This window comes from Rutidosis leptorrhynchoides, chromosome 3 (genome assembly GCF_046630445.1).
Source record: "Rutidosis leptorrhynchoides isolate AG116_Rl617_1_P2 chromosome 3, CSIRO_AGI_Rlap_v1, whole genome shotgun sequence".
NCBI classification, from domain to species: Eukaryota; Viridiplantae; Streptophyta; class Magnoliopsida; order Asterales; family Asteraceae; genus Rutidosis; species Rutidosis leptorrhynchoides.
The window spans coordinates 191908383-191921992 of record NC_092335.1 but is presented as its reverse complement, the minus strand read 5'-3'; positions in this window follow the sequence as shown (position 1 = coordinate 191921992).

Here is a 13610-nt window from a genome sequence, read left to right as displayed (position 1 = left end):
ATAATTGGTTCATATTATTAATATGCTACGATGTACTATTAACTACTCATTATACCTATAATGTTCTATATGATTAATTTATCTCTGTTGTGTTTATTGAAGAAACATGTCTCAAATGGCGGATGCTGAGTTTGGGGAACTAGTCGAGAAATGTGTGAATGAAAGAATTGCTGCAGCCGAGGCGGCAAAAGCAGCAGCCGAAGCAGCAGCTGAAACAGTAGCCGTGAATACAAACTCACAAAACAGATGCTCATACAAAACTTTTCAAGCATGCAAACCACAGACGTTTAGTGGAACCTAGGGACCAGTCGGTTTAACCCGATGTTTTGAAAAGATGGAGTCCGTTTTCAAAATCAGTAATTGTGCGGACGGAGATAAGTCAAAGTATGCTTCATGCACATTGCAAGACGGTGCACTTACTTGGTGGAATAATTATGCTAAAGAAGAAGGAGTAGATACGACATACGATATCTCTTGGGAAGAATTGAAAAAGATGCTAATCGAGGAGTACTGTCCTCGAAACGAAATCAGAAAAATGGAATCTGATTTACGTAATCTGAAGGTTTTCGGTGCGAATCTCAAGAACTATGAAAAGTGTTTCATGGAACTAGCCTTGTTGGGTCCCGAATTAGTTCCAAACGAGAAACGAAAGATAGAAATGTATATTGACGGTTTGTTGATCAATATTAAAGGAAATGTTACATCGTCCAAACCGAATACGATGCAGGAAGCCATGAGAATGGCACACCAACTCATGGACTAGATCACGGAGAGTTCGATCAAGGCACTAACTACCGAAGTCAAGACAACTGAAGGAAAAAGGAAATGGGAAGACCATAAGGGCAAATTTTCTCACCCGAAGAGGCAAGAGACTTTTAAGGGCAAACAAGTTAGGGCGATTGCTAGTCCAAACTACAAGGGACCCCATCCGTTCTGCAAAAGATGTTACACACATCATTCAGGTTATTGCCAAGTGGTTTGTGATAAGTGCAACAAGAAAGGACATGTGGCGAAAGATTGTTATACCACCATTTCTGAAGTGAAGACAAAACCCGATCGATGTCAAGAAATGTTTTGGATGTAGGAAGCCTGGTCACTTTAAAATCAATGCCCTGATAAGGAGAAGAACAAAGAACCCGCACGTGGGAGGGTATTTAATATTAATGTCAGTGAAGCGCGTGAGGACCCTGATCTTGTTACGGGTACGTTTACCGTTAATAATCAACTAGCTTCTATTATGTTTGATATTGGTACTGATAGAAGTTATATGTGTAAAGACTTTAGTTCTAAACTGAAATGTTCATCATTGCCTCTAGACGATAAATATACTATTGAATTAGCTAATGGTAAACTGATAAAAGCCGATAAAATTTGCCATGATTGTGAGATAAACCTTGCTGGTGAAACATTCAAAATCGATTTGATACCCATAGAATTAGGAAGTTTTGACATAATCGTTGGCATGGACTGGATGTCCAAAACACGAGCGGAAGTTGTTTGTGCTGAGAAAGCCATCTGCATCCCTCGTAAGGATGAAACGTCATTGATGATTTATGGGGAGAAGAGCAACTCAAAGCTGAACCTTATCTGCTGTATGAAGGCCCAGAAACTTATAAGAAAAGGTTGTTATGCTGTTCTGGCACATGTGAAGATGATCAACACCGAAGAAAGAAGCATTAATGATGTAGCGGTTGTAAAAGAATATCCCGAAGTATTTCTAGAAGAATTACCGGGGCTACCTCCACACAGATGTGTAGAATTCCAGATTGATCTCGTGCTAGGAGCCGCACCTCTAGCCCGATCCCCATATAGACTTGCACCTTCCGAGATGCAAGAATTACAAAGCTAATTACAAGAATTATCGGATCGTGGATTTATTCGTCCCAGTTTTTCACCTTGGGGTGCTCCTATTCTGTTCGTCAAGAAGAAGGATTGATCTATGAGAATGCGCATAGATTACCGAGAATTAAACAAATTAACGATCAAGAAGCGGTACCCATTATCGAGGATTGATGATTTGTTTAATCAATTGCAAGGATCAAGTGTTTATTCTAAGATTGATCTACACTTCGAATATCATCAGCTGAGAGTGAAGGAAGAAGATGTTCCTAAAACCGCGTTCAGAACTCGTTACAGTCACTATGAGTTTTTAGTCATGCCTTTTGGATTGACTAATGCTCCAGCAGTATTCGTAGATCTAATGAATCACATCTGCAGACCGTATTTAGACAAATTTGTCATTGTTTTTATCGACGACATACTGATTTACTCGAGGAATAAGGAAGAACATGAGCAACTCTTAATACTGGTACTAGAGGTACTCAAGAAGGAAGAACTGTACGCAAAATTTTTGAAGTGTGATTTCTGGTTACAAGAAGTACAGTTTTTGGGCCATGTTGTCAGTAAACATGGAATTAAAGTTAACCCTGCCAAGATCGAAGCCAAGTAAATGGGAAACCCCGAAAACTCCAACATAAATCCACCAATTCTTAGGTCTTGCTGGTTACTACCGAAGATTCATTCAAGATTTCTCTAAAATCGCCAAACCCTTAACTGCATTAACTCAAAAGGGAAAGAAGTATGATTGCTCTACGGAACAAGAATCCGCATTCCAGTTATTAAAGAAGAAGTTAACGTCTGCACCCATTTTGTCATTACCGGAAGGAAATGATGATTTCGTGATCAATTGTGATGCTTCAAGCCAAGGTTTAGGATGTGTATTAATGCAACACACAAAATTTATTGCATACGCCTCACGACAACTAAAAGTTCATGAAAGGAACTATACGACGCACGATTTGAAACTTGAAGCAGTAGTTTTTGCACTCAAAATATGGAGACACTATGTATATGGAACCAAGTGTGCAGTGTACACCGACCATAAGAGTCTCCAGCATATTTTTGATCAAAAACAACTCAATATGAGGCAACGTCACTGGGTAGAGTTATTGAACAATTACGATTGTGAAATCCGTTATCACCACGGAAAGGCTAATGTTGTAGCTGATGCCCTAAGTCAGAAAGAAAGAGTAAAACCTCTTAGGGTCCGAGCTTTGAACATTACAATTCGTACTGATCTCACAAAGCAAATTCAAGCAGCACAGTTAGAAGCTTTAAAAGCAGAAAACGAAAAAGGCGAAATGAGGAAAGAGTTAGAAAAACAGCTTGAAGTAAAAGCCGATGGAACCCTGTATTTTGCTGGTAGGATATGGGTACCAAAACATGGTAACCTAAGGCAACTAGTACTGGATGAAGCACACAAAACGAGATACTCAATTCACCCGGGAAACCGGAAAATGTACCACTATCTCAAAAAGTTCTATTGGTGGCCTAATATGAAGATAGAAATTGCTACTTATGTAAGCAAATGTTTGACATATGCAAAGGTCAAAGCTGAGCACCAAAAGCCCTCAGGATTACTGCAACAACCAAAAATTCCTCAGTGGAAATGGGAAAGAATAACCATGGATTTCATTACGAAATTGCCAAGGACTGCAAGTAGTCATGATACTATTTGGGTGATAGTTGATCGCCTCACTAAATCAGCTCACTTTCTACCAATAAAGGAGACAGATAGTATGAAGAGATTAGCACGCTTATATTTGAAGGAAATAGTTTCCAGACATGGTGTACCTATCTCCATCATATCTGATCACGACACCCGATTTGTATCACATTTTTGGCAGTCATTACAAAAAGCATTGGGAACTCGATTAGATATGAGCACCGCTTATCACACAAAGACAGATGGTCAAAGTGAAAGAACAATACAAACATTGGAAGACATGTTACAGGCATGCGTGATTGACTTTGGAACCAGTTGGGATCGACACTTACCTTCGGCAGAATTCTAATACAATAACAGCTATCATACGAGAATCAACGCAACACTATTTGAAGCACTTTACGGTAGAATGTGCAGATCTCCTATTTGCTGGAGTGAAATAGGAGAAAGACAACTGACTGGACCAGAAATTATTCATGAAACCGCCGAAAAGATCATTCAAATACAACAACGATTGAAAACGGCTATGAGTCGCCAAAAGAGTTATGCTGATGTAAGAAGAAAACTGCTAGAATTTTAAGTGGGCGACAAGGTCATGTTGAAAGTGTCACCCTGGAAAGGAGTTGTACGATTTGGTAAATGAGGTAAGCTAAGTCCTAGGTACGTAGGACCCTTTGAAATCACCTAAAGAATTGGAGCAGTTGCTTATCGATTAAATCTACCGCAAGAACTTAGTGGTGTTCATGACACATTTCACGTGTCAAATTTGAAGAAATGTTTAGCTGAAGAGGATTTCATAATTCCTCTTGACGAAATACGAATCAATGATAAACTCCATTTTATTGAAGACCCTGTTAAAATCATGGACCGTGAGGTCAAACAATTAAAACAAAGCAAAATATCGATAGTTAGAGTTCGTTGGAATGCTAGACGAGGACCCAAGTTTACTTGGGAACGTGAAGATTAAATGAAGCAAAAGTATCCACATTTGTTCACTGATATCGCTCATAAAACAGGTACTACTCAAAATTTCGGGACGAAATTTTCTTTAACGGGGAGGTACTGTGATGACCCGGAAAAATTTCGACTAATTTACACCAAATCTCTATTCGATTTAAAGAAGCAAATGACCAAAATACTAAAATGTATAAGTTACATTTCAAATAAGATAATTTACTGGCAAATAAGTCTAATTATTGATAAAAGTACTTATCGCGAAACGTAAAGTACAAGTTTTCTAAGCGTAAGAAAGGACGTTCGAAAATCCAGAACCGGGACATAAACTAGGCATCAACGTACAAGACAACGGAGCCAAGGTTACAAGTCAACTATGCATGAGAATATAATATAATATATAATTAATTAATATAAATTATATATTATATATATAATTATTATATTATGTCGACAAGCTAGTGAACAAAAATCTCTGAGCTGGAAATGCGCACCTTCGCGATCGCGGAACTGTAAGGCATAAACTCTTCGCGATAGCGGAGCCGTCTGTCTCACAAATGGCCTATAAAAGCCAAGGGTGTTGCTCGAGTTTTTACACAATTTCATATATCTCTATCTTTCTGCATACAATTATATTTATATTTATAATTTATAATTTATAATTTAATTTTAATAATAATAAGGTGTATACACAGGTGTTTTTAATTCGGGTTTCAAACCGTTTTAAAACTAAGAAAATATTGGGTATTGTTCGTGAATCCAAGACCAACCATACAATCATCCACTATCATTACATTTACGCAATTTGCCTACAATACTGAATCTCAATATTGAACCTTGAGTTTATAGATCCCTTTTTAAATGCGTTAAATATTTTTGGGCTGATAATACATGCAATTTATTTTAAACGCAATGGACACAAGTACATACTTAATTCTACACTGAGTTAAACCGAAAATCCCTTAGATTTGGTAACTAGTAGCTGTCAGTACATAGGATGTGGACTGGTGGGCGCGAATAATTGTATATGGATCCATAGGGCTTGACATCCCCGTCCGAGCTAGTAGCGCTAGCCTTTTAACGGACGTATGTTATTTGATTTTATGACACGTTGGTTTGCGTGTATTAAAACGAATAGGGTAATTATTATTATAACGTTAAGTTTAGTTATCAGGGTGCTCTGTTACGTAGAATATATTGATAAACTTTTGATGAAATCTTGTGGTCCATCTCTTATATACTTATGACTCGAGCAATTAAACCTATAACTCACCAACATTCGTGTTGACCTTTTTAGCATGTTTTATTCTAAGGTTCTTAGACTGCTTCCACTGTGATGTGCTTGTTGCCTGCATGGAGTCTCTCATGGTGTGTATAAAGTTTATTGCATTCAAAATAAAACTACGTTGTGTAATAAATAATTTAACTGTGATGTCAACCTGTAAGATAAAGACTTATGTATTTTCGGGGATTTACTTATACTTAAGTAATTGCCCACATGTTTATAACTTTCTATGTTTAGAAAGTCACTTATTTTAATGAATGCAATATTTCTATTAAAACGTATCATGTAGAGGTCAAAACCTCACTATGGAATCAATGAATAACGTACCGCGTCAATAGCGATTTTGACGGGTCGTTACATGAACCATGTCTATTCTATTCTCCCCCTCATGAAGATTGTCGGGATCGAAATCATCATGTTCAGGCATATGAATTGGTCCAGGTGATTTGCATGGAGACAGAGGATACACTACCCTTGCTTGTTCAAGATAAATCATCATTGTATCACGAACTTCATCAAGATCAGTTCTACGTGCAAATTCAGCAAGGTAGAGTTCCTCGACCTCATTATCAGAGAGATATCTAAATCCATATCTATTTGAAGTTTGAGAAGCTGACCCAGAAGGTGAAACAACACTAAAACTAGGTGGAACAGCAGCATCATCTGTTGAAGGCGATGTCGGTGAAAGTGTTTGATTTGCCGTGAGTGCAGGTAAAGATAAGCATGCGTTATTATTCTTATATGTAGGGTTGTACGTACTACTAGTCAGATTCGTGATATCCCCTTCTGATGGAGGTTGGGTAAAAACCGGAGTTGTCGCCGGTGAAGATTTGATTAAATCACCCACCTCCATGACTTTAGTCTCATGGGACTCTGACAGAGTAGCAGAAGTACCCGTCGGTTTAGCTCTCGCCGAGATATTACTATCTCCGACTCCTAAAATCATTGACATACCATGAGGTGGCACATCTCTTTCAGTTAAGGACTCATCCATCAGACCATGAGATTCAGAATCCGAAAAAGAAGTGGTTTGAACCAATGGATCAATTTCTTGAACCAAAGGAACAGTCTGCTGGAAGTCTGATAAATATCCCGAAGGATTGTTATGTTGATTCGTTTCCATGGGACGCGGCAGATCTCCATCATCAAGATAAGTCAGACCTCCAGGCCTTGTTGTACGTTGAGGCAATACATCATCATGGAGATGAAGTATATCAAGAGGATTTCCAGCCGATATGCAAGGTTCCTGTTCAAGATTTTTTGGCTCCCCTTCGGCCGTTCTGGACTTCAATGACTGAGTTTCCTCAATCGATTGAGTCAACGCAGACTTTACTGTAGAGGAAGACTTTACTTCCTTAGATGTCGAAGCACCTTGCTGAGTATGTTTTAATTATTAAGTCTTGATTAGGTTAGATGGGCTGATTGGTACTTTTACCATCCATGCTTTCAGCTCTCTTGCCTACCGAAGCATGCGCCTCATTTAGTGTAGAGCTTACTGTTATTGTTGGATGTGATACGGAGATGGGTGAAGGTGACCTAGTTGGCTCTAAGTCTTGATCTGTATCACCAATGGTTGGAGTAACTGTTTTGCAGACGATAGGAGTCAAAGTGCTAGATCTAGTTACTCATTGGGTTGGTGGAGTCTGAATCATCTCATCGGGCGTATATCTTGTTCTCTTTGGAGAATGCTCTAGAGATGATTCAGTTGCTGATGAATTCGTTTCACTGCTATCCTCAAGTGTGGTTGATAGGGTAGGTTCAATCTTAAGAGGACTAGGTTCCCTGATCCTCACGGGTTGAGCTTGTCGAGCTACCATAGGGCGTTTGAGGTTTATCCTAAGTGGAGGATTAGCTGTCTCGGGTGGTTGTACTATAGGTTCCTCTATGACCACTGGGGCTGGAACCACGGCTGGTTCAACTTGTACTTATTGTACCGGGTTCGAAAGAGGTATACCTACCGCCTCAAAATAAGAACGCATTCGAGCGTCTTGGGGTTCAGCTAGCCTCACTAGCCAATTTGGAATTGGCGTAGTGAATTGATTGTCTGAAATTACCGGGGTATTCATCTTTAACTCCCCAAATCTCTTCATCTGTAATCCATATGTACCTGGTACAAAAATATTCGCATTTCTGCAAGCATTTATAGCATCATGGATAAAAATACTGAAAAACCTTTCACAAGGAATGTAAGAACTCCTTGATTTATCCACTTGGGCTAGAACCAGATCCCACAAGAGTTCTGCTTAATCTGGGTTTTCCACTTGTGTGAATGAGTAGAAAATCTTAAGCATTGGCAATGTCAAGCTGTCTGATCCACTCCTTATCATCAGTAGACATCTGTTAATGATCGAGAAGATCACATACCACTGGGAGTGTAAGTATTTCTTTTAAAATTTAGCCGGAGGAACACCAGTGTCTTCAGCATATCCAAGTTGAAAAAATGAGTTCATCATATGTTGAGTAGATGGAAAAGCATGAGCATTTTGCACTAGAGGAAGCTGAAAGATCCTCCTAAAGTTAGCTTTTGTAATTCTCCTCAATCCTTATACCCCTCTCAGCTCAAATTCAAATCTAGCAGGGTCTCCCTGTGGATTGGCAGCAGTAGGTTGTGTAGCCTCGACAAACTTGATTGTTCGGTTAAGAAGACTCAAGTCTGTAACTGGTACACTAACAGTCGAGATTAGAGCAGGCCATAAAGTATGCCTCTCAAGAATAGCAGTCCAGTAGTTGCAAGGGATGTTGGTTTCAGAATTGATAAAGTGATTGTTCGCCATTTAGCTGTATAAATAAGAAATAGAAGACCACAAGATGTTATCACAAAGTACATATCTCTATTTTTATTTCCTTTGAAATCCTTTGTATATTTCAGATTTTATAATTTTTATGAATTTTTGAAGTTTTAAAAAAATCATTTATTCCAATTATGTACTGTAACATCCCGTTTTTCAGTTACGCGTTATTTTGGACGTCATTTGTATTACGAGGCATGTAATCGTATATTTTGACCCCAAATAAATTTGGAGATGATGTTCTAAAACCTTACCATTGTAAAGTAGACCTTATTACGTTTCCAACGGTATTTGATTTATCAAAAACAGAGTTATGGTTTGAAAGTTACGACCAAAACAAGTTTCACAAAATGTTGATTTCGGCTTTTGCACACCGCGCAAAATTTTGTATGCCGCGCAAACCGTGCTGACAGCAAGCTTTGTGATTTTAAATGTTTTAAAAAGGGGCATTTTGGGTATTTTTGTAACAACCCAAACCAAAACCACGACAATTCCCGTTAAATTTCACAACTAAAAAAAAAAAATTCTGGTGCAGTTCATTTGCGCGGCGCGCCAGGTGGGTGCGCGGCGCGCCAAACCACCTGGACAGCCCGCTGTCCCCGGAAGTCAATTTAACGAAAATGTTTGACTAGTTCCCGACATTTTTAGCCAAAACGCTTTTAACCATAAATTCATATATATAAAACTAGCACGTTTAATTAATAAAAATTAAGTTTACGAAGCGGGTCCCACATCGCCCCAAATTACCCCTTGAGTACCAAAATGCAATATTTGACCATAAGACTTTTAATACAAAACGAAGCCGAGCATGGCGATTGGGGATACGCTACCCAATCCTAAACAATCCAAAAGCAAGTCTCTAAAGCAAACTATGCAAGTCTTCTAGTCCTCGCGCTTACCCGAGCCACCAATCCGCATGCAATCTATAAAAAGAGTCAACAACGAGAGGGTAAGCTAACGCTTAGTGAATGATAATATACTACATACATATATATGCATAAAATGGACACGCCACATAAATAAACAAATACCGCATACCGGAGCGTCCAAGCCTAAAGGCAAGCTAATCTAAGTATACCATACGATCACTAAGCAACAAGCTACTAATACCATCAATAAGGTAAGTTCACCAACGTCAATGTGAACAACGCCAATAACTACCCCCGGAGGGTTAACTACATCACGACAACACAACATTAATCACGAATTAGCAATTCGACAATCATGCAACATATCGTGCATATACCAATAACCGCAAGTCCACAATAGCTAGCAATACCAGAAGCATATAGTTCATAATTAAATATGCCAATACATAACTCATACAACCATGGTTAACCAATTCGAACAAGGGAAACGGTACATACAAGACCGTTGGAGTTCATAACATCCGTTAGTGCTACTTAATCAACGCGTAGTCACTAATCCCCCGGGTGATGTCTTAAACAACGCGACTCACTCACCCTTTCCAATGTGGCGTCTTAAACAACGCGACGATTCCACATGCCATTCAATACGATGGGTGGTGTCTTAAACAACGCGACATCCACTCCAATACATTGTGGTGTCTTAAACAACGCGACATCCACTTCTTTACCATGTGGTGTCTTAAACAACGCGACATCCACTTCTTTACAATGTGGTGTCTTAAGCAACGCGACAATGCCACATTCATACGACACAAATAAATACATTATATACACATACGCATAATTATTCCACTCACAACCACGTGTGATAACGTACACCCAAAATGTGTACTTTGCCAAAGGTAGTCAACCAAAACGCACAACCGTGCCAATTGGACCTATGCACAAGTCCATCAAATCCACCTATATGTGAAGTGAGCTCTAAAGCCGAGAATCACTTCACCCGACCCGCACCCATCCTACACATACATATGCATATAGGATATTAACACTCACCTTGAAGTCTTGATGAAAGCTTCCGAATAATCCGCAACTCGCCAATGGAAAATACCTATTCCATTATCATAATTACAACAATACACTTAGAATGGATTCACAAATCAACCCAAATTGACACTTAGTGCAAATTTGACCCAAATGCACTTCCAAGTACAAAACGCGCCCAAAATTAACCAATAATCACTAACACAAGTGAGAATGGTCTTAATACGCCAATTAAACCCGATCATAGGTGTTAAACACCTATCTTGCCCAAAATGACACTTAAACCCTAGTTTGACCCATAAGAAGTCAATATCACGCTATTAGCAAGTTTTGACACCAAAACATATTTAACTCGGTTTAACACTTCAACTTAATCCATTTTAAGTTTATAAACTTTGTTAAATCGCCAATTGGGTCATAATCACCACCAAACCCTAATTTGACCCAAAGTCAAAGTTAGTCAACCAAATAACCCTAAATAGGTTTCAATACTTCCACAATCACTAAACCTAGTGATTAAACCCAATTTCAAGTTCTAAACATAACCAATTTGTTCACCAAACCGAAATCCACCAACAATAACAATAAACCCGATTACTAGCATCACTAAAGTCACTTCATGAGTCTAAATGGGTTTATCAACAAATCAAGTTCAAACCCTAACTTTGAATAGCAAAATCAACAATGAAATTCGGAGTTAGAACTTACCAATACCGCCAAAATGATGCCGTTGACGAGTGGAACAACTTTAATACCCGAGGTTTGACCCGAAACACCCTTCTTCTTCTCCAATTGGAGCTCTCTCTCTCTAAAACTCTCCTCTCACTCTAGGGTTTGAAGATGAGAGTGTTTGATGAGTGAAATATGATCCAAACTGATCAAAGGATCAGTTTTGATGACCCTAAACCGACCCCAAGTGAAAAGACCAAAGTACCCTTCATTTAAAGCCTTTAAAAAGGCTGAAAATTGCTTCTGACCCATTCAGCGCGCCGCGCCACATTGTGGAGCGCCGCTCCACTCTGCAGGTCAGATTTCAGAAACTTGTTTTGGCCATAACTTTTTGACCGTAGCTCCGTTTTCGATGAATCAAATATCGTTGGAAACGTAATAAGATTTTCTTTCCAATGGTAAGGCTTTGAAACATTAACACCAACTTTATTTGGGGTTGAAAAGATACGTACACTCCTTGTCACTTCAGACAATGTCCAGTTTCCTCCAACGTTCGAGCAAGCAACACGTACATGCTTCGTACACTTCATACATGCATAGTACACCATAAATACATTATCTACAATAAATATTTGGGTCTTACAACTCTCCCCCACTTAAACTCGATCACGTCCTCGTGATCTTCTCCACTTAAACAATCCGGACCTGCTTAACGATCCTCAATCAAGTCCCAATACGAACTTTCCTAGACCATTCTTCCCAATGGATCACTTTCAACAACTAAAGTCGTCAACCGTGATTTATCAAAACCACAATCCGAGCACTGAAACCTGCTCAATTTCCCATATCGGGAAAAACTCGACCCATCTCGTACCGAGATATCAATTCCTTAGCGTACCTTTACCAAGGACAACGCTAAAAGCAACCAAGTCTCAACTTAAAGTCAACAATCCGAAACGATGAAGACCGAACCAAACAAATCCTTACGGATAACATTAATCACTAACATCCCTTGTAGTGCGCAATACGACCTATACGCAACTACCATAGCATCAAAATCCAACGGCTAAAACCAAAAGCGCCCAAAACGACTACGGCAACGCTAAACCTAAGGTGTACAAAATCGACTATTGTCACACCCGTAACAACATGTGAGCGAAACACGGCTATCGCATCCCTAATCACACAACATGGTCCTCACGATCCCACCATCGGTGTATAAAACAACCGATAGATTACTCAACACCCGATGAAGTCAGCGGACCCCGTCAACGGTCATGCTTCACCGATATAATCCCATGATGAAGTCAGCGGACCCGAAAGTCATGCTTCACCGATATAACAATACCTCATGATGAAGTCAGCGGACCCCGAAAGTCATGCTTCACCACTATAACAATACCTCACACAACGAGTAGTGCAACATCGCGCTCCGCTACACTATAGTGAACCCTAACGGATACCGCTAACCGTCTACACTATCGAGCAAGAACCACTTATATCAAACATAGGAACCAAACAATAATTCTCTAAAAGAGTATCCGACACACACACATCCCTTAACCGAGGGATTTCACCTTGCTCGTCAAACACATCCATTATCTCACAATGAGATTTACCACATTACCACCTCGGTGGTAATTTAAATCCAAACCAATAGTACAACTTGAACCAAAATTGTACTCCACCACAAATCGACCAAAAACTAGGTCCCAACACAAGTTTCGGATCTACCATAAGCACTATCCGAAATCTCACCCTAAAACTTCCTCGTGCGGGAGTGTAACTCCCCCACTTGGAACTACGTTCCATATCCATAACTCGTAATACCGTACAGTGCTACCAAATGTAGACTTTACCAACGATTGGGTACACACGACCCATCACCACATCTCGCTCTAACCTCGAGTTCACGAAGGATTTTAACCAATCCTTATACACTTTGAACGAAAGCGTACCGCAACACAATCGGAGTCGAACACCACGCTAGTAGGTATAAAAGAGGCACCTAATGTTGCATCATGTAGAATCCATTACCAACACACATCGAGATTAAAAAAAAAAAAAAAAACACTCGATCTCAAAGGTTCCAATCACCCGACGAACCTCATGGTTCATCACTTCAATCACCAAAAGCGAACACGCGCTAAACAATCGAACACCAAAACCATTTCCGTGGCTTGGTAGAAACATTTCTCAAATATCAAGGAATGCTTGGTTGCACCAAGTCTTACGCCCTTCGCCCGACAATCAAACGTCACCATAGGGTACTTCCATTAGGAACGTCACCCATAACAACAATATGCACAACACAAGGCATTACAACTCAAACTCAAACGGCATCGAACATTCCCAAGACTTGTGACTCCTCATGCCACCATTGTAACATCTAGACGCGCTAGAATTCGATATACTCGTCCGCGTACCACCCGTGCTCACACTCGGACCCTTAGTCCTCTTACTCGGAGCACCATAAGAAACAACCCTTCTATCCC